This window comes from Equus caballus, chromosome 9, assembly GCF_041296265.1.
Source record: "Equus caballus isolate H_3958 breed thoroughbred chromosome 9, TB-T2T, whole genome shotgun sequence".
Lineage (NCBI taxonomy): Eukaryota > Metazoa > Chordata > Mammalia > Perissodactyla > Equidae > Equus > Equus caballus.
In genome coordinates, this window is record NC_091692.1 from 84,421,641 (window position 1) to 84,444,428 (window position 22,788).

Sequence of the window (22,788 nt, forward strand, 5' to 3'; positions counted from 1 at the left end):
AGCTTTGGGCATGACGATCTTAGGTTTGCATCCTTGCTCCTTACAAGCAGGATCTTGGGGAAGTTATTACACCTCTCTCAGCCTCAGTTTCTCCATCTGTAAAATGGGGACCATAAACCATTCCTCCTAGACTTGTTGCAAGGATCCAATTCAATAAAGCCTTGAAGTACAGTATCTAGCATGTTATAAGGACTCGATCCATGTGGTTAAAAGAAAATCAGCACGCTGTGGAAGAAAGTTTGTTAGATCCTCAAAAAGTTACATTTTTAGAGTTACCAGTTACCATGTGACCTGGCAATTCTACACCTAAGCATATACCCAAGAGAGATAAAAACATTCTGCCTCCTTTGTTAGGAGGCTCAAGTTCTGGTGTAGCCCATTCCCTTGACTCCCATTCCCAACTGGATTCTCACGGGGCTTCTGCAGCTCTTCTTCCTCATCACCACCAACCACGTGAAGCCTCCCACTTCTGGGTCCCACCTACTACTCTGCTATTAGGCCTGCGATCTTTATCCTGTTTCATCCCTTGGACTCCACGTCCTGGACTGCCCAGAAGCCCTTACAGAGCTGACCCTCCGCAGCCCCACAGCTTCCTCTGCCCCATTCCTTCCATTCAGGCTCCTGTTTTCCTCCTGGTTGCAGCTGAGAATCCAGCATGCCTCCAATCCTTAACTAGGGAACTTATAAAAACATAAGGCCCAGGCTGCATCCCCAAACCAATTAAATCAGAGTTTCTTGGGAGTAGAACACAGGGATTCTATTCTAGGACCTAAGCACTCAAGAATGGCATTGCCCCCTCCCCAAGAAATTAAACTACCCAAGATCACCCATAGGGCTCAATCCACCGTGCAGATATTATAAGAAAAGGGCTGTGCTTACTAGACCAGAAAGAGATCCAGTGAGAAAAGCCTGAGTTTGGGTGACAGCCTTGGGATCAAACCTTGCCACTTACTAAGCTGTGTGGTCTTGCCCATGTCCTGTATCCTCACTGAAGCTCTGGATTCTTGCATTGGAAATGGAGATAGTAATGCTTATCTCACAACTGGTGAGCATAAGCAATAAATATTAACATCTAGCAGAGCACCTGGGCAATAGGAGGAGTCATCAAAAGCCCTTCTCCTTCCCTTCCTCCTGGAATTGGCAAAAAGTTTAAATCCAGTTGCAGACACCAAAACTGTACCTGCTACAAAAGGCTCCTTGGCCCTGGAAAGGGGTTAATTGTTTAGCTTAGATTTTTTAACATGTGTTCACTAGATTAGGGGCAATTCCGGAAATCCACTCCCAGATGATTAAAATAGGGTGGGAAAAACGGTGAGGCTGATTTGGCTGTGGCTTCCAGCCACTTGGTGGTAATTTGACTAGGTTAACACCAGCCGCAGCCACAGAGATCTGGCCCCGTGACAGGCTACAAAAGCTGGTAGGTGCGGAGGTTCTGGGTGTTGAACTCCTTGTCCAGTTCCTCTGTTTTCCAACCAGAGCAGAGAACCAGAAGGTTCTGATTCTGCTTGATCTTCCTGAGGAGCCTCCTGACCATCCAGTATTTCCTCTGCCATCCAACAAAATGGGAAGCAGACTCCTCTGAGAAGCCAGAAGCCAGAACCCACAAGGACGGAAAGTGAAGAATTCAGACTCTCCAAATGGTCCCAGTGCTGTCTCTGTATTTTGCCTTCCTCACGAACACCCCGTGGAATCCTGCAGCCCAAACAGAAACTCAAACCAAAACCCCTTTCCTTCGCACGTTCTATCTTTTCATCCTTTTCACAGCAGTTTGCAAATAATCCTACCGCAGTCCTTCTTCTAAGTAAGAGTAAAAGCACGGGCATCTTTATTGTCTTTTCCCCATCTCTTTTTCCCCAGTGCCCAGTGGAATATCTGATACATTCATCCAGTAAATATTTATGGCGCACCTGCTATGGGCCAGACACCATGCCTTGTGCCCCTGTGGGTACTGAGTGCCTGGCACACAGAAGACAATCCACCACATAATTGTTGAAGTGAATGAAAATTATTTAGAATTCACTCACACTAATGAACTCGTTTAGAGATAATACGTTAGCAAAATTCCTATGGGCCATGACATTCTTATTTGTCCTGAAGAAAATGTGTAATCCCATAGGGTAGGTCACACTTGTACCTTAAATCTTCACCATGAAAAGAATCTTAGAGCTCACTTAGTCCATTGGATCCCAAGTCTGGATCACCAGGTGAGTGTGAAGAATGGCTTGAGTTGAAAACTATTCATCTAGTCCAACCTTGCACTTAAAAAAACATGTCTCTGCTATGGCTCCCCATTGTCCTTTTGATAAAATACCCAGCTTCCCTATCACGGTCTGCAATGCCCTACATGATCTGGCCCTGCCTGCCCTCATCCCCTACTTCTCTGTCCCTCTCGTCACTGTGCCCAGCCACATTGGCTCTCTCCATTCTCAAGTGCACCAATCTGGGCCTTTGCTCTTGCTGGTGCCTCTGATCACTCAGAACTTGCTTCAAAGGTTGCCTCCTCAGAGATACCTTCTCTGACCATGCAATACAAAGTATAATCCACTCCACATACATGTACACACAAACACACACATGCAAACACAAACACATACACGCACACACACAGTTATTCTTTTACATACTCTTCTTTTATTGTGCTTAAGACACCCATCACTAGCTGCAACTATCTTTGTAACTATTTGTTCACTTCTTTCTTGACTGTCTCCACCACTAGAATGTAAACTTCACGGAAGCAGGCATCTTGTATGTCTTTTTCATCAGTATATCCATGTGCCTAGCACATAGAAGATGCTTAGTAAGTACCAGTTAAGTGAGTGAATCAATTAAGAAATCATTCCTTGAACTGGTGGGAGGGAATCCTTGAGCTCCTACTTGCACACTTCTAGTGATAGAAGGAAGTATCTTTCTCCTACTCAAGGGAATATCATTCCATTATCGGCCAGGTGAGATTGTCGGAAAATTTTTCCCTCTACCAAGCTGATACTTGCCTCCCTCTCACCTCCTGCCACTGGCCCTACTTTTACTCCCTGTAGCCGGTCTTTCTGCCAAGTGACAGTGATTCAAATATTTGAAGACTGTTAAGTTTCCTCGCAAACTTCTATTGTCCAGGTGAGTGGCTTCCAGGAGATGTCGTCAAGGAACACAGCGGTGTTTGCCTTTGATGACTGTGCCCATAAAATGTTTCAGCTTCCTGAATCTGTAAACGGCTTGTGTTTTTATTTTCCAGAACAGCTGCCGACACACTGCCAGGGTGGGGCCCGCACTTGCATTTCCCCATCTCCGAGCTGTCACTGGTAAGGTCCAAGTGTCCTCTTGCGAGTCCCAGAGAAATATGCTTCTGGCTGTATCAATTTCCATGAGAGGTTCTTGGGGGCTTCTAGGAGGAAAGAAAAAAGAGAGAGAGAGAGGTGTCAGGGAGGAGAGTTACTGCAGTAGCCCACTGCAGTGTGGGTGTAATGAAAGGAGTGTAGAATTTGTCTTCCTTCGAGTTCTACCTTTATCTCCTCCACCAGCCTTCCCCCATCATCCTTTCCAAAATAGCATGTACGCCCCACCAACCCCCCCATCCACCAGCACTCTCTATCCAGGTCCAATGCTCTGTTTTCTTTACAGCACATGGTCCTATTTACCTACATAGTCACGTGTTTACTGCCTATTGCCCCAACTAGAGCATCAGTTCTGTGAGGACAGGCACTCGGCCTGTCTTGTGGAGCTTGGTATTGCCAGTGCTAGAATGGTGCCTGGCACAATGTTAATGTTTGCTAACCAATGAGAGAATGAATGAATGCTTGTGAGATCTTAGGCAAATCACCTAACATCTCTGAGCCACAGTGTCCTCTGCTGTAGATATGGGGAGGGAACGGTAATCCCCTCCTCACCAGGCCATTGTAAGGATCAACTCAGATGATATCTATGGAAGTGTGTCACCAGCAATAACTCCATCAGATGTTCATAGTTCTTACGTCATACACTTACACAGGGCTGGTCCTACAAGCAGAAAAAGTCAGTGGCTATCCCTTGAATATCTGAAGGACCCAACCGCCTCAAAAGTGTCTCCCCTATTGTTTCACCATCTGAAAATTCCGCCATTAGACATTCCTTTCACCAAGGCATCTTGTTTCCACTAAGACGGAAATGCTTTCCTCACTTTGAAGAAGGGAAGGTAGAGATAATGGAGAAGATAGCCTTCTTTCTCTTCATCTCAGCTACTTTCCTTTCAACCCCCAAGTCTTGCTAATTTTTACAACACTTCAGATGCATGAGCCTGGATTACTTTCACCACCAACTATTTTTAAAATGGAGAGATGGGCTTCACTATCATTGACCTATCTTTCCAGCCTGCCTTAGGACTTAGGAGGCATTTTCCATCTGGCCTCAGTTCTCTCGCAACACACATTCCATAGAAGGGGAAGCTCACTGTGCAAGTGTTTCCTGTCTCAGTCTTGCCAAAAGAAAACTGGACTCCGAAGATGAGACTTAAGACAAGACTTTGGCCCAGACAGTTCCAGCAGGATTATCACTGTCTGGAAGCAGAGGCGGGGTATCCCCTGTGCCTCTAGAAGTGACGGGAAGAGGTAAAAATGGGAGAAGCATTATACCAACTCCCCATGGTGACACCTACACAGCAGCCAACCCAAATGCCTGCTCTTCCCAATGCCCTCCCTCCCTCTCCTGCTTTCTGACCTTGGTGCAGTCTGTCCTTCAAAATCCAGTCACTTATTTAACAAGCAGAAGTTCAGCTCCTGCTCTGAGCTGGGAGTGTACACGACCACTGTCCTCCAAGACCTCGCTGCCAAGCAAGAAAAACAGAAGAAAATAGCAAGCAGAATGCAGAGTGACACATCTGCACTCATGGCACTGAGGGCCTCTGAAGAGGAAAATAGAGGGGATCATTTAATAAGGCCTGGGAATGCTCGTGAGAAGAAAGAGTAGGCTGAGTCTTAAAGAACCAGTGTGAGTGAACCCAGGACAAAAGGGACGATGGGCACTGCGATCCCAGGGAACAGAATATGGAAAATGAGAGTCAGGCATCCTCAGGGAAGTGAAGGAGATTGGTTTGGCTGGAGGGAACAGAGAGTGTGAAGCAATAGCCAAGAAGTGCATGGAAAAGCGAATGGGGTCAGATGATGAAAGCCTGGTAGGGCGTGCTGAGGGGGTTGGCCTTATATACTAAAAAGGGAGCCGCTGATGGAACTTAAAAGTGATCAGGGTTGCAGTTAGATAAATTACTGTGGCTTCATTTGGAGGATGGATTGTGGGCAAGGAGGATTGATAGAAGAGTGGAGAAAAAATAAGAAGCTATAGTAAAACCCACCTAAGTCATGGTGACACCTGAAATAAGGCAGTGGCAGCTGAGGGAATAGGAAGGAGCTTAGTTCACTGCGACCCTGGGCAAGGCAACATGCTTTCAACCCAGTCACTTTATCTGGAAAAAGAAGATAATAATACCCAGCTTGCCAGGTTATGAGGATTTGAACTACAAATGTCAAATGTCCAGTACAGAGTTAGGCACACAGTAGGTCCTCAACACACAATAGCTTTTATGTTTATCCATATGACTGAGGAAGAGAGAACGAAGATGCTGCATCTGCCAATCATCTGCATTAGCAATGCCAAATACAGTGGTTATGGGCTACCCAACCTTATATAAGACTAGGAACATCCTAACTCCTCCTCAGCAGCTGTGGACAACTTACAAATAATGTCATTGTGTAAGTAAGGAGAAAATCCAATAGGAACCTGAATGATCAGCAGCTCATCGGTATTTGGTGGACGCCTTCTGCATGCCTAGCCCTGCACTAGAAACTGTGGACATTCAAAGAAGAACTCAGTGAAGTGTTGGATGCAGCTCTTCACCACCCAAAGTTTCCCAGCTGGTTGGAGAAACAAATTAGAAACCCATGAGACCATTGAAGAACAATACCTCTTTTCATTTCTTATCTTAGACTTCTTTACAGCTTTTGTCCCTAGTGACCTCACCCTCCTTCCTGAAACTCGCTTTGCCCTTAATTTCCAGGGCACCACTCTCTACACTGATGGACTTTTTTTTCCCTCTCTTTTCCTGGTTCTTCTTCCATCTGTCTTTAACCGTTTGTGCTCCTCAGGGTTCTTCGGTCCTCTTGTCTTCTCAGTGCACACAGCTCCCTATCCACAGCTTTAAGTCCCCGGCTCCTTGGACCTCTGTACTGAGCTTAGAGCTGAACTGTTACCCCACCTTCCAGGCAACAACCCCTGGGTGCCCTACACACAAGCCAGAGAAAGCATCTCCCAGGCTGAACGCACTGTTCTTCCCTCAAACTTGCTTCTCCTTCAGGCCATACCCAAGTTCATGATTTTACTATCCACGTAGCTGCCCAGGTTCTTAGCCAAGTGGTAGACATCACAGTGATTTAAAAGCACAAGTGCTGGAACTGGGCTATGAGGATCCAAGTCCCAGTTCTCCTCCTGATTTGCTCTGTGACCTGCAAATTACTAAACAACTCTGTGCCTCAATTTCCTCACCTGTATAATGGGTGCTTTACCAGTACCTATCTTGTAAAGTTGTTGGGAGCATAAAATGAGTTAATATTTATATAAAGGGCATCAAAGAGTGTCGGCACACTGAAAGTGATATATGTAGGTTTGCAATTATTCTTAGATTCCTCCTTTTCCCTCAAGTCTCTACAAACGATTTGCCTTCAACTCCAAAAAATTCATCCCGTTTAGATTCTCATTTCCCCATTCCAGTTGCTGTTGTCTGCATTCCAACCTTCATGATCTATGGCAGAAGTTCTCAAAGCAGCTTCACCTCATTCCATAACCACCCAGTGAAGGTCCCCAGGGCTTGAGGCTCAGTTGTCATCTGGGTGGTGTTCATGAAGCTACTGCTAAGGCCTTCTAACTTTTCGATTCTCTGGTTCTAGAACACTGGCATCTAATCCAGGTCAGCTGGGTTAGTGTAAGGTCAGAAAATGTTGCCCCCTCCACGCTCACCCACCCCTAATATTCTACTCCCCTGTCGGTATTCCTCCTACTTTGCTTTCTTCCTTTCAGTCCTTCCTTGTTCGCTGGTCCCTTTCCACCTAAAGACAGGTGGGAAAAAGAAAGCGACCTGACCTTTTGACTCCCGCTTGCTAACCCCTAGGGTCCCCTCCTTCTGGATTGATAAGGGTAAGAACATTCGAACCACAGATAAGACCTCAGCTCCCCAGCTCCTGTCCTTCCACTCCCTCCAGCTCAGCTTTGAAGTTCCCAAAACCATGCCTCTGTAACCTGATTGTGTTATCTTCACAGCCAAGGTGAGAGGGCGTAAAATGACTTTATGGTTTCCTGGAAGCAGCCTTCCCCAGAACCACTATTTCTTATAAAGGGAGAGAAAGGAATGAGGCGTTGGCGGGGTGGGGTTGGGGGGTGATGATTTGGGAGGGAGGACCAGTGCTTGTTCAGCCATTAGAGTACTGTCCAGCACAGAGTAGGTGCCCCATGTGGGGCTAGGGATTGTAAAGGAGAGGCACATAGCAGGTACTCAATTCCAGCTTAGAGCAGTAGTTCTCAACCAGAGGTAGTCTTGCTCTCATCTTGCCCATCCCATGGCAAAGTCTAGAGACATTTCTGATTGTTACAACTTGGGGGATGGGCACTATTGGCACCTGGTGGGTAGAAACCAGAGGATTTTCCTGTACTTCCTACAATGTACAGAACAGCGCCCCTCCAGAACAAAGACTTATCTGGCCCAAATGTCAATAGTACTGAGGTTCAGAAACTCTGTTGTGGAGAATGGAAAGAAAAAGGAAGGGAAAGAGAGACAGATCCTTCTCTAACATACAGGGCAGGGTGCCATAGCATTTTTGTTCTGCTGCTGTCCAATCTTCAAGCATCTGCACTCCCAAAAGCTCTCAAATCCCACTCTGATTCTAAAGAGGGTACAGGCAAAGTAAGATCTATGCATTTCCCATTCCGCAAGAGCTGACACCCTGATGTGGGAGAGGACACACATTCGTGGTGCCCAGAGAACTTATTCCTTCTTAGCTCTGCTCCTGGTAACTGGTCACATTTGGGCAAATTGCCTCAGTTGGTTTTTCTGTAAAAGGAAGGAGAGGAGCTCAGGGGACGCTGAGCTCTCTAGTCCAGAGGCAGAGGGAGTGCAGCTGGCAGGGAGAGCTGGAGAAATTAAAGGGGGTCGGGCAGAGGAGCTGGAGAGCATGAAAGGCCTGGAGGAAAAGAGGCTCCTGAACTGGACCCAGGACAGGAAAAGGTGAGCATGATGTGACAAATTGAGAAAGGAAAGAGGGTTTTAAATAGAGAGAACCACGCGAGCAAAGTTTTGGCGTGGAAATGAAACGTGTGCCTGTCACATCACAGTTGCTCACAGATGCTGGCTCTTCCCCCTTAAGAAAAGCAAGACAGGAGATGAAGCTTAATAGACTGGGACCCGAGTCAGGTCACCTGACTGCCGCCATAGTTACAGAGAGCGGCATACAGGCCTTTAGTAACACTTGAGGATGGGAGGGCTGGGCCAGACCTCCAAGACCACCTACTTCAGTGACTCGCCAAATTGCCAGGTATGAGAACTCCTTTCAACATAATTTCTTCATAATTTTACCCTTATTTATATTGCCAGTTAATTGCCACATTATGGCCAAAAAAATTTTTAATCCTATAAAGTATAACAAATTTGTGTTTTAGTCATGACAGTGTTCATGTACTTTTTTCTTTCTTTCTTTGAGTAGACTTTATTTTTTGCAGCAGTTTTAGATTCACAGAAAAATTAAGAGGAAGGTAGAGAGATTTCCCATATACTCCCTGCCCCTACAGAGGCATAGCCTCCCCCATTATCAACATCTCCCGCCAGACTGGGACATTTGTTACCATTCATGAAACTACATTGACACATCGTAATCACCCAAAATCCATAGTTTATACTAGGACACGCTCTTGGTGTTGTATATTCTATGGGTTTGAACAAATGTATAAGGACATGTATCCATCATTACAGTGTCATACAGAGCAGTTTCACTGCCCTAAAAATCCTCTGGGCTCCACCTATTTATCTCTCCCTCCGCTCCCCTCAACCCCTGGAAACCAGTGATCCTTTGACTGTCTCCATAGTTTTGCCTTTTCCAGAATGTCATATAGCTGGAACCATACAGCATGTCGCCTTTTCAAGTTGGCTTCTTCCACTTAATAATATGCATTTAAAGTCCCTCCATGTCTCTTCATGACTTGATAGATCATTTCTGTTTAGTACTGAAAAATACTCCGTTGTCTGGATGTACCACAGTTTATCTATCCATTCACCTGCTGAAGGCCATCTTGGATGCTTCTAGTTTGAAGAATCATGAATAAAGCTGTTAATATCAAGGGTAGCTAGGAAAAAGAATCATGCTGCAAATCGTTCAGACCAGGCTTTGAGAGGGAAAGTGACATCTAGACACCCACAGTCCTTTACTGACAGGCTCCAACATCTCTGAGCCTCAGTTTCTCCATCTGTAAAATGGTAATTTTTCTTAAAGTGTCTACTTTATAGGAGGACTGAGATAACATTTGTACATCTCTCAGCCCAGTGCTGGCAACATAGTGAGCATATAATACAAGTAAACTACTGATATTAACAGGCAAAAGGATCTGGGGCTATCCCAATGGAGATTTATGTTGAAACTCTGAGATGAGTGGATCACAGGGCCTTCCCCCATTAAATGACACCAAGAGTAAAAGCAGGTGCTTGTGTTTTCATGTGGGTGCTTGTCCACTGGCACACGACCTCCCTTCTTTCAACCTCCACACAAAGGCCTCAAAGAGAAAATATATCCTTTTGTTCAGAGGCTGACCTACCTTTTCTTTTGCTTATTGAACAGTCCTTAATCGAGAGTGTGCTGCTGGTCCGTCAGAACCCCACTTGTCTCTGGGACGGTTACAGTGGTCAGGAGACCTGAGCCTCTGTAACTGCTGCTCTCAGCCCAGGCCCCTCTAAGACCAACCTCTCAGCACCAGCATCTGCAGGCAGGCCTACAAGGAGACTATGATTTAGCCTGAAGCTTCTACACCATTGACTTTTGCCATTGTTTGTGTTTTAAATTCACAATATTTTTCAAGAGCTGAAAAAAAAAACAACCTCCTTCTGTTGATGCAGCAGTGCGTCTTTCAAGGCCTGCACTAATGGAGCACTCGAAGCCTCTTCATCAGATGAAGGCTGCCCCCTTTCCGCCTGAGGTTCTTATATCCATAGAGAAGTCTTTTGTGTATTCTAAATGGCTATGAAGGTCATACAGAATCAATGGGTCACTCATAAAGCCTCTGGGTTTCCTTTGTCTTGGCAGTAAGACCTCTTGAGATGATGTGAGTTTCACCTAAAGATTTCAGTCACTGGTCTAGCCAAAGGCTTGAGACCCAGCCAACACCTAGTGGTTGGACCCTGGAAAGCCAGTGGGCAGACTTCCTAATGGCAATTAACACTTACAGCTCTGTGCAAAATGAGGTCACGACCCCAGGAGAATAAGAACCAAGCTCTTCTATTCAGAGGAGGTTGAGGGACACTGTCAGCATATCCCCTGAAGAAAGTTTAAGAACAATGAAGTGAGGCTTGGGAAAGGAGCATAGAATTCCAGACTTCTCTGCATGCAACTCTACATGAAAGGAAAGATAGCTGCAAATTCAGAAAACCTTCCAGGCATGGTGATTAACAAACGCTATCTTTAGGGTTTCAGTGGCCTTGGTTGTCTTTGAAGTTTCTCCTTCACCTCCAGGGTCAAGTCTAAATTCCTCAGCCTGGGTTTCAAAATCCTTCAGAATCTGACCCAAATCTAGGGAACATATTGTGATGGCAAAAGTTAGAACACGAGATTACAGCACACAAAGGGGAGGAGCCACATCTGAGGCCTAAGCCTGGTATTTGGGAGTTCTGAATGCTCAGGCAAACATCATGTTGCAACCCTGTAAGGTAGCTCTCACACTTATTTGATAGAGCAGGGGGCAGAGACGCAGGGTGATTAAGTGATTTACGTGACAGTAAAAGGCAGAGCTGGGACTAGAACAGGAGTCTGCTTCCTGAACCCTGGTGGAATTCTGCTCCGCTTCTGCCCACACCTGCCTCATCCGTCCTCAGTACATCCTAAAACACACTCTATAAAGCTCTTTTTATGGCTTTTGCACTTTGGAAAGTCTCTGCTAATTAAAGTCACTAGCTTCCCTTACTCTGTGCTTAGATGTTGTGTCCCTCTTTACACTCACCTGCTGTCCATGTTTTGCTCATTAAATTCCTTTCTCAGAGACTGTGCAGAAGAATGAATTTCCTTTAGATGGTCTTTCCCTTTGTCCGCCCATGAAAATGTTCACTTATTCTGTCAGTTTCACTGTGTATTTTGTCCACTTTCTGACCAAAAACCCAACTTCTGCATGCAGAAGCCAGGAAATTTTCATCTATTAATTACATATCTGCTAGACAAAGCTAAAAAAAGATTTTATTATAGAAAATCTTTTTATAAAGTTTATATAATTTATAAAATTTATAGATAAATTATATGTATATAAAAACAAATATATAAATATATATAAAATATAAATATATAAATATAAAATGAATATAAAATACTTATATTTTATATTTATAATATATAGTCTAATATATATTATATGATATGATATATTAAATTATATATTATTATATGTTATATTATATTAATTTATATTATATATTTACAATTTATATTTATATTTTATATATAATATTTATACTTTATAATATATATTATATTATATATGTATAAAATATATATATTATAATATATAATAAAATATAAAATATATAAAAATATACAAAAAATAAAAACACATATTTATAAATTATAAAAATTATAAAACTTTATATTTATTTATAAATATAAATTTTATATTTATATATTATATTATACCTATATTTATGAAAATTTATTTATATAATCACATTTATATTTATATATAAAATATATACAATATAAAATATATCTAAATAAATAAATATAAATAAAATATATATGAATATATATAAAATACATATAAATATATGATTTATAATTATAAAATACATAAATCGTATAAATCTTTATAAAACATATTTTATTATATATCTAGATATATATATTTATATTATAAAATACTATATATTATTATATATTATATATTATATATGCTATATATATTTAATACATATTTAATTTATATAAAATATAACAATATATATTTAGTAATATGTTTAATAACATAATAATCATTAAATATATTAAGAATATTATAAATGAATATTATATATTAAATATTATATATTATAAATATAATATACATTATAAATAAATTGATTAGTTAAAATATATTTAATAATGTATTTAATAACATAATAATTATTAATATATTAATTATATATAATTAATATCTAATTAATTAATATCTAATTATATATAATTAATATATAATCTATTAATATAATTATGTTAATATTATATATGATTATTACTTGTATATCATATATAATACATATATAATAGAATGTATATTATAATATATAAAATATATATATAATTAGATATATAACATATAATCATATATATTAAAATATACAATATATAATATCTATTAATAATATAATGTGAATATATTAGAATACATTATATATAAATATATTAATATATTTAATAATATAATTATTAAATATATTAAATATTAATTCATTATAAATAAATATTATATATTGCAATATATTATATATGTTGTATATTATAAATAAATATATTAAATAATATATTTAATAATACAATAATTATATATAATATATAAAATAATATTTATATTATTATATTATTTATATTATTATATATTATATTAATATATATTTAATAATGATATAGTAATATATAATATAACCTATTATATATAATAATATATTATTATACATGTGTGTGAACATATATATATATATGTATGCAGAGAGAGTACTAAAGTCACAATAAATCTACCATAAGACTTTCAACATAGCCCTGACTTAAAGGGCGACCCTAACACTCATTTGGAGGACCCTTGAGACTTCAGTCAACAGAAGGGGAAAGATGGGGAGCAATTCTCTCTCTCCATTCTCCAAAACAGGCAAGTTGGAGACAGAGGTGCAGAGTAGAGATTTGGGAATGAATGGGGGAAAAATGTAATAACAAGGGGAACAAACTCAGATTTTCTCCTTTTCTTCCTCAAAGACTTCTCCGTTTGGGTAATTCTATCTTGCTGCTTAACAAACAGCCCCCAAATCTCAATACCTTAACATAGAGAAGTTTACTTTGTCTCTAACGTAACAATTCAACGCAAGGACTCAGAAGGTAGCTGTTGACACTGCGATTCAGGGACCCAGCCTCTCTCCATCACGTGGCTCCACAACTCTTGCCGGCCACTAGCACCTTGAAGATCTCTGTGTCCAGCATGAAGTGGAGACAGGGAGAATGTGGAGGATTGCACAGGAGGTTTTCATGGGCAAGGCCTGGGGGTGGCACACATCACTTGTGCTTATATTACATTGGCTACAACCAGGCACCTCGTCACACCCAACTTCCCAGAGACTTGCAAACTAGAGTGTGCTCCAAAGGAAGAGGAAACACATTGTCATGAGCATATAGCAGGTTCTGCCACAGGGGCTTAGTGTCCTGCACAGGGTCCTTGAGTTTCAGAGTGGTTCACTGAGAACCTGCCAAATACTCTGCACGACCTTGAGGGGAGGACAGGCTGGTCCAGCCAGGATTCTGGGCAGTAGATCAAGGTCAAGGTTAGATTCCGTATGCTGGAGCTAGGATCCAGAGGAACAGCCAAGCCAAAGGCTGCTGGATTGGGGAAAGCCGAGGTTAGAATCCCCAGCAAACAAGAACCCAGAGGCGGGATTTGAAGTTGAGTTGCAAAACCAGCAAGTTTAAAAAGAAACAAAAGAAAAGTTGGGAGAAGAAATAAGAGCACTTCAGAAAGGGAAAGAAAAGGAAGATGCAAGCACAACTGGCCCAAACCCTAGGAGGAGTTCCTGGGAGATCATTAGAGGCTAGTGGCTGTATAGTGTGCACACGGGTCAAATGGGCTCAAAAATCTAGGAACAAGAACTCTCCAGAAGAGTGAGAAGAGGAGCTTACCATTGACTGTTATGGGCTGAATTGTGTCTTCCCTCACAATCGTATGTTGACTTCCTAAGCCGCAGTACCTCAACATGACCTATTTGGAAATAAGGCCATTGCATACGTAATTAGTTAATTTAAGATGAGGTCATACTGGAGTAGGGTGGACCCCTAGTGTGAGACAATTACTGTCCCTAAAAAATAGGGAAATTTGGACACAGGCACACACGCAAAAAGAATGCCATGTAAAGACGAAGGCAGAGATAGGGTGATGCTTCTACAAGCCAAGAAACGCTGATGATTGCTAGCAAATCACCGGAAGCTAGGGGAGAGGCGTGGAAGGGATTCTCCCTCACAACCCTCAGAAGGAATCAAGCCTGCTGACACCTTGATCTTGAACTTCTAGCCTGAAGACCTGTGAGACAATAATTTTCTGTTATTTAAGCCAGCAAGTTTGTGGTCCTTTGTCCCAGTAGCCCTAGCAAGCAAATACCATATGAGGCTGCAGAGGCAGCATCAAAAGGAACAGCGAAGAGGAGGGGAGATCAGCCCAGGGAGTACGCCACCTCTAACCATCCTGGATAGGTGGGGGACAAGAAGAATGGGAGGAAAGAGACCAAACCAGCGCTACATACAGCCATTGACTGTGTTTGTAAAGTGTACTTTATCTTCTACAAATTCAGTTTCATAATAAACTGTGCTAACTGGATTTGCACAGCAGGGAGGGTCTGGGGAAAAGAACACAGCTGATTCTGTGACATAATAGACCCAGGTGTAACCCTACGGAAGGGAAAATGGTATCTTCATACAAGTTAGCATCTGGGCCTCTGAGTAAGTGATAGTTAGCAAGAGGACACAGAACAGATGTAAAAGTAGGCCTGAGTGAGTGCCGGGGATGTTCAGAGGAGAGAGAGCTGGCTGTGGCCAGGGCTGGAGGAAATGAGAATTGACCTGCGCCTTGAAGGTTAACTGCATTTCAGGAATGCAGAGAATAGAGAGATTAAGTTCTAGGCAGCCTAAATAGTGGTGCACACTGCTCTTCAGTACTCCCATCACAACTGGTACAGTTTCCTCCTCCCTCTCTATTGTAACTATAACCCATATGCTGAAGAAGCTGGATTCACCGGGTGTAAGCAGAAAGCAACTTCACTATGCTCCCATTGTCCCTTTATAATGTATTCACTTGGGGAAGGTGATTTCCTACTCTAGGAGGAAAACTTATACAATCCAATGAGGTTTCTGATCAATCTTAGTTCATAAAAGTCGATGTCCTTTTATAACACCATAATCTGAAGGGAACGCCCCTTCATGAAACAATGCTCTCTCCGAACTTGATTTCAAGTTAAATGTTTTCTCCTTCCCTGGGTAAGGCTTACGCTAGACGAGAAGTCTGGTACTGGGGCTTCTCTTTCATCAGCTGGCTAAGTGGTTTCTGCCCCCCTGGAGTGAGAGAATGGGGAGGAATGAAGCCAAGGGGTGTATAAAAGTTCTTGCTGTCTGGTATTGCTGTAGGGTGGCTTTATGCTCTCTGATCATGGCAGGTGTTTAAAGCTGACTTGTTTTCTTAAGGGATGCTTTTGTGAGTCTTTTGGAGACCCCACCCCAATTGCTGGGGATCTCTGTGCCACAGCTCCCTTGATGTGGAGAATGCATACTTCAGTTTCAGGTAATGGTTTCTTCCCTCCCCATCTCCTGGGAATGCGGCCATAGCTCCAGCTGCAGTCTGTGCTCAGCTCTAGGCAGCCCCCTGGAACAGAGTCAGTTACAATCCCCCACCAGCTTTCTTGTGCATATATCCATGTCTGGTCCACGGAAATAGTCAGACATCCTTATCCCTGACAAACTCCCAGAGGACAGGCTGCCCAGTGCAGCCAGCTTTCCTTTGGATCATCCATCAGCAGATGACCAGCCCATTTCTCACCCCTCACATGTCCCGGATGGAAGTCCGACTTAGGTCCAACACAACCTCCAACTTCCAGAGGTACATGCCACGCTCTCCAAGTGGTCCTGCTGGAGCCCCTCTCTGCAGACGTAAGGTGAGGGAAAGTACCTGGTCCTTATCCCTTCCAAGTGTCACAGAGTCCAGCAAACAAGCTGCTGCTGCCAAGAAGTCCTCTTCCCATCAAATCATCTCTTTTCCTAACACTTTCATATCCTGATGTAGGTGAGGGGCTTAAGAGGTAGCTAACTGACTCTTGGCCACCAAATTTTCACAAATTCTTCTGAGTGGTCCATCTTATAACACATTATGGTGTGTGATAATCTGTTGCCTTAGAATCTCAGCCAAAAGTTCCATATTAATGTCCTTTTATAGAACTCTTCACTGTTCTGTAACTTCCCCACAGGCAAAATCCTGATTTTCCCATCTTTGTAGCCCAGCCCCAGACACAGTGTTCAAGAGTTGGTTGAATGAATGAACAAATGAATGGATGGGTGTTAGAGAAATGTACAAAGCATGTCCCTCAAACATTGAGACATCAACCTTGCTTGAGTAGAGAGTTTGTTTAGAGAAGGATCAGAAACTAAGTTAGAAAGAAAGGCTTAGAAATATTTGGAGAAGAGAAAATTATAGATTAGAGACTGAGGAGAAGAGTTGAGAAAGCATGGGCATCAGAAACAGATGAATCCAGGTGAACACTTAGCTCTGCTGCTAAGGTTAACTGCGGACCAGAGGCAAGTTACTTAACGTCCCTGGCTCTCAGCATTCTCATTGTAAAATAAATACCATCATTCCTATCTGGTAAGGTTGATATGAAGTTTGGTGGAAACAACGGATACAAAGCACCTGCTGAAAGACTTATCACACAGTGCATGATGGACATATGGTCATAATAACAAATTTAAAGCCATCTTTGAGTGCATCCAATGGGCCAGAGACTGTCAATGCTTTATAGGCATTATTTTATTTAATCTTTGTACAAAGCCCATGAGACAGGGAGCAAGTTAGCCTGATTTTAACACAAGGACGACCTGGGATTTGGAGCCACATCTCTCTTTCTGAAGAGCCTGCTGTCTGTTAGCCTGACATCTTCATGCATCTTTAATGAAGGATTAGTGCAATGTCTCCCATTTAGAGACTCTAGGAAACAAATGAGAAATAGTGCCAGATCTCAAGGAGCAAACACACTTCAGCCTGATGCTAAAAGCAATTATGAATTCTCTTTCCTTGATTAAAAAGAAATCAGTGATGTTGGGGCCAAAATATTTGTTGAAAATCTCTAAGGAAATGGAAAAATGTTAGCATGATTGGACCACGCTCTGTGGATAGTGGCCCGTGGAGAGGATCAGATGAGATGATGTGTGAAAATGCTTGGAAGCTCGTGAAGTGCTTTGCAAAGGGGAAGCAGTAGGTTTCCAAAGGACTTGTGAGAGTCAGATCACTCTTCTGCAGGCTTGAGTCCACCTCTCCCGTCAAGGTGTTCTTCTCACTAAAAGTAGAACAAGTATGCTAAGGAGGGAATTAAAAGCCAAGAGAGGTGAGGATATTGTGGGAGAGCACCCCATAAACTTTGCAAATCCCAAAGAAATAACCATCATTGACGTGGCAATGCAAACAGAGGGAGACTGGGATCCGCTTTGGGGTTACTCAAGTCCGTTTCATCTGACACTGGGACCAAAAGCAAAGGTGACTTAGACATTAAACTCTAACAAAATTCCAGAATCTATTATTAGGAAGCAGATTGTTGACACTTAAGAATATAGATGACGAGCATCAGGCCATCCAGATCTAATTCATGAGGCCAGGATGGACGGGCAAACACAAGGGTTGCACCCCTCTGGGGCAGGCTAAAGAACAGTTACCAGAGGTCTAGTGGAGCAAGTGGGGCAGGTGGTAACCTCAAACCCTTCCACCGGAGCCTCAGAGCTTTAAATAGACCCATAGCATATTTAGCTAATAACAACAAAGATGACAATAATAACAACAACAATAATATAAGCTGTGTGGGTGCACTCATGCCAGGCACTGTCAGGGCACTTTTTCCATAATCATAACAATCAATCCTTATCACAACCAGGCAGAGTAGATATTTTAATCACCAGTATAATAAAGATATGGCAAACAAGACACAGAAGCATTAAATGACTTGTCCAAGGTCACATAGCTAGCAGTGGTAGAACCCGAATTTGAATTCAGGTCTATCCAATTCCTAAGTCCATGTTCATAAATTATTCTGCTATATTACACATATTCAAAGGTTGAGAGGTAAACTGGAGACCAAGATGAAGATATGAATAGAGTGGTGTGAGCAGCAAGCAAAAAGGGGAAAAGATATTGGGCTCTGGAATTAGAGAGTCCAAACTCTATTCCCTGTTAGCTAAGAGACCTTGAGTAAATTACTTCATGTCCTTGTCTCTCAGTTTTCTCATCCATAAAATGAGGATAATAATAGTTACTACTTCCTAGGGTTGCTGTAAGGAATCCACGAGTTAATAATGTGCAAAGCACATAGAATGGTATCTGGCCCATGGGAAGTGCTATTTTAGCTACTGTGGTTGTTAAGGTAGGTGGGGTAGGCTGTGTGTTTGAGACTTCCTTTCCAAGTGCCAAGATCAGATGGTCTCACTAGAAGCTTCTTCAAGGAGCCACAGTGAACTAGAAGAAGCTAATATTGGTTTGCCTATAATAAAGCTTGGCAAATACATGGATTTCCCTTTCTTTATAGGGTTTCAAACTGGGACTGTTCCAAGCATAGTAGATGGTGTTATCAACAAAGCTTTTCAGGTCTCCTTTGATATTCCGGTGTCAATAAGAAGCAGTGTGATTTGAACAGGTGCTGTAGGTGGTGGATTCACAGTAGGTTGAAGGATGTACCTGCAGAGGGCCATCAATGGATCCATGTGGTCTTTGTCTACTGGCCTGGCCTGGGCTTTAACTTAGCTATCACTTTTCTTACTAATCCAGAAGAAGATAAAGAAGGCATGCTTGTCCAGTAGGCAGATAACCCAAAACTAGGAGAGAAAGAAAACATATGGGACAATTGACAAATATACAAAATGGCATAACTTTCCAAAAGCAGGAAGGACGGACAAACTTACATAACAGAACATTCAGGAATCAGTGTGAAGTTCTGCCCACAGATTTTAAAAGATGAGGCTGAGCGGGGTCTGGCTGAAAGGTCTTAACAGCAATTTTTGTTGAGAAGGAAAAGGAGGGAAAAAAAGAGAGGAAGAAAAGGAGGAAGAAGAGAGGGAAAATTAGAGAAGTTTAAGTACATGCCCAATGCAAGTCAACTGTGTGAGGCAGAAGCTCCAAAACTAAACAAATGCTAATAATATTTATTAGATACACAAGCCCTTCCCAAGGGGGACAGAGAGACCTGAGCTCTGAAGCAATCAGATCAGGGCTGAAGTGCTATATTCACTCTGGGGAGCGATTACATGGAGGAAAACAGTACCAAACTCAGGTGCATTCATGTGCAGGAAGGGGATCTCAAAACCATATCACACCTGGAGCAGATGATGAGATGAGAGGTGTTTTCCTGCAGAACTGAATCCAAAAGGGACCAGGCCAGCCATCTTCAATATTTGAAGGGTTGTCATGAGGACAAGGGATCCAAGTATGCTTTGTGGCCCTGATGCAGAGTTAAGATCATAAAAGAGAAGGGACAGGGCAGCAGATTTCAACGCAAAATACAATAAAGGAGCAGAGCTGTGAAACAAGGGTAAGTGATGGGCTTCTTGGTGGTGGTGAAATATTTGGAGATTTGAGGGCTCTGCTGGTCCATCATAGAGACTTATACTAGGTCACCTCTCAGATTGCTTCCAAATCTAAGACTCCATCATCCTTTGACATGGTGGCATGGGCTCTTCCCAACAGGCAACAACAATAACTAGTGGAATTTGCAAAGCTCTTGCAGTTTACAGGTCTCTTTCATATACATTATCTAAAAGAACGCTGCAAACTTGGACTATGGCAAAGAGGAATCTTTTCGTTGACTGACTTCTTTACTTATTCAACAGATGCCTTTGTATGCCTGCTATGTTCCAGTCATTGGTCTAGCTGCAGAGGATACAGTTGTTTAAAAATAAAGCAATCTCTGCTTCAGGGGGTTTATAATATAGTGGCTGGAGATAGGCAATAAATACATGTATCAGGTTCTGTTAACCTCTGTGAAAAAAATAAAGACATGAAAAGATATAAAGGAAACTTAAATGCATATTACTAAGTGAAGAAGACAGTCTGAAAAGGCTATATACTATATGATTCCAACTATATGAAATTCTGGAAAAGGCAAAACTGTGGAGACAGTAAAAAGATCAGTGGTTGCCAGGGGATAGGGGGAGGGATGAAGAAGTGGAGGACAAAGGATTTTTAGGGCAATGAAACTACTCTGTATGATACTATAATGGTGAATACATGTCATTATACATTTGTCCAGACTCACAAAATGTGCATCATTCTATGAGTTAATCCTAATGTAAACTATGGACTTTGGGTGATAATGATGGGTCAATGTAGGTTCATCAACTATAATAAATATACTACTCTGATGGGGGATGTTGATATTGGGGGAGGCTATGCATGAATGGGAAATCTCTATATCTTCCTCTTAATTTTGCTATAAACTTAAAACTGCTCTAAAATAAATAGATGATAAGTAGATAGATATACATAGATAGACAGAGCAAGGAAAGGGGACTGAGCATGACAGAGAAGAAAGTTCTTTCAGGTGGGTACTCATGGGAGGTCTCCTTGACAGAGTGAAATTTGAACATAGATTGAAATGAAATCTAAGGGAATAACATTCCAGAAAGAGGGAACAGTAAATGCCAGGCCCTGAGGAACAGCAAGGGGACCAATGTGCTGGAGAAGAGTGAGAGCAGGAAAGAACCATGAGAACAGACCTTCGGTTGGGAGTCAGGGGCGTGTGTCATCCTTGCAAACCACTAGAAGAACTTTGGATTTTACCCTGAGTGAGACAAGAAGCCACTGGAGGATTTTGAGCTAGGGAGTGTGATAATCTAATGTATATTTTTAAAATATCACCCAGAGAACAGGCCACCAAGGGACACAAATGGAAGCAGAGGAAGGAAGCCACTGCAATAGAGGAGGGTGGCTTAGAACAGTGATAACAATGGAAGTGGTGAGAAGTGGTCTGTTTCTTCACATATTTTGAGGGTAGATCCACCAGAATTTGTTAAGGGATCTGATGAAGAGAGGAGAGAAGTCAGGGACGACTCTAGATCTCCAGGTTGATCAATGGAAGAAGGGGATAGTCATTCACTAAGAAAGGGAGACTGGGGTAGGAGAAGTCTTGAGAGAGACCAGGACTTCAGTATTGATCATCTTATGTTTGTGATGCTTATTAGGCTGGGTATGAGAGTGTGAAGTTCAGAGGAGAGATCCAGGTTTGAGATAACAATTTGGGAATCATTAGCATACACACTTAAAAATGTTCAGCTGTTTAGAGGCTGAGAACAAAGACAAGGACAGAATTCTGCTGGGGCCCTCCAACATTTAAAGACATAAAAGGCAAGGAGGACTTACCAAGCAAGACAGAGAGCAGCTGAGGAGCTGGAGGAGGACCAAAGGAGAGGAAGGAAGGGAAGGAAAGAGAAGAAATCATTCCGCGAAGAGAGGACCATCAACTGTGTCAGATGATGCACAGGTGAACAAGTGAGGCCACTTGAAGATGGAGGATGAGGCTGAGGCTGAGGATGCTAAATTGATGGTTGGATTTAGCGTTGTAGAAGCAACTGGTGATCTTGACAGAAGCTCGTTTTACTGGAGTCGTGTAGACCAAGGCCTGCTTGAAAGAGTTGAGAGGGAGTGGGAAGAGAGGAAATGGTGACAGCAAGTCTAGATAATTCTTCTGAGAATTTTTCTATAAAGGTTTGTAGAGAAATGGGGTGGTGGCTGGTGGGCATCCAAAGGCAGGGGCAAACCAATTTCTTTTATGCTATTTTCCAAAGACAATAGTTGTAGAGAAGAAACATTAATTTCTGAGGGCTAGAAATGATCTACTGATTGATCCATGCTGACTATTTAATTACCTAGGGGTCTATATTAATGAGATGCTGCCTTGGACGTGGCACAGTGGACCACCCATGGTTACAAAGGCCAAAGAGGCCATGTTGAAAGCATCCCATGCTGCGGTGGGTGCAACACCAATTATCTACGACATTCCCAAAAAGGAAGGCAGAGCCACAATTTTTTATAACGGAGCAAATATATAGGACAGGGAAAATATCAAAATTAAAATTCTGGAAATCTTAAGAAATCATTATTTACAAAGAAACTTTCTCAATCTCCAGTCCTAAACTGAAGAAAGGCCGGAGTCATTGAATTTAAAAACTTCATTTAAATTTAAATCCGTTAACTCATTTAAGCCACACAACAGTTTTGTTAGCGCATAACAAACAACCCCAAATGTAGGGACAACAATTATTCTATTACGCAGACAGAATCTGTGGGTCAAGACACACAGTGGTCAGTGTGGGGTAACTTGTCTCTGCCCCTTGTCTGGGCCTCAGTTGGGAAGACTCAAATGGTTGACGCAACTGGAAGAACTGAGAGCTAGAACCATCTGCAGGCTCATTCACCCACATGTCTGGCTTCTGGGCTGGGATGACTTGAAGGCTGTTGACCAGAGGCCTCTCCGAAATGACCTTTTCACAGTAGTTGGCCCTTTTATATGCAACTCAGAGCTGTAGGAACAAATGTTCCAGCAAATGAGGCAGAACCTCCATGGCCTTT

At 42.1% G+C, this 22,788-nt stretch overlaps 1 long non-coding RNA gene across 2 annotated transcripts in view; it reads right to left on the bottom strand.

Moving 5' to 3' along the window:
• Positions 1–1,801: 1,801 nt before the first annotated feature.
• The window catches only part of LOC138915457 (uncharacterized), an 80,045-nt gene continuing 59,058 nt past the window's right edge, over positions 1,802–22,788 (bottom strand). For both annotated transcript variants that reach the window (XR_011421412.1, XR_011421411.1), the window contains one exon: positions 1,802–3,379. This is a non-coding gene — a long non-coding RNA (uncharacterized lncRNA). The remainder of the gene's footprint in view (positions 3,380–22,788) is intronic.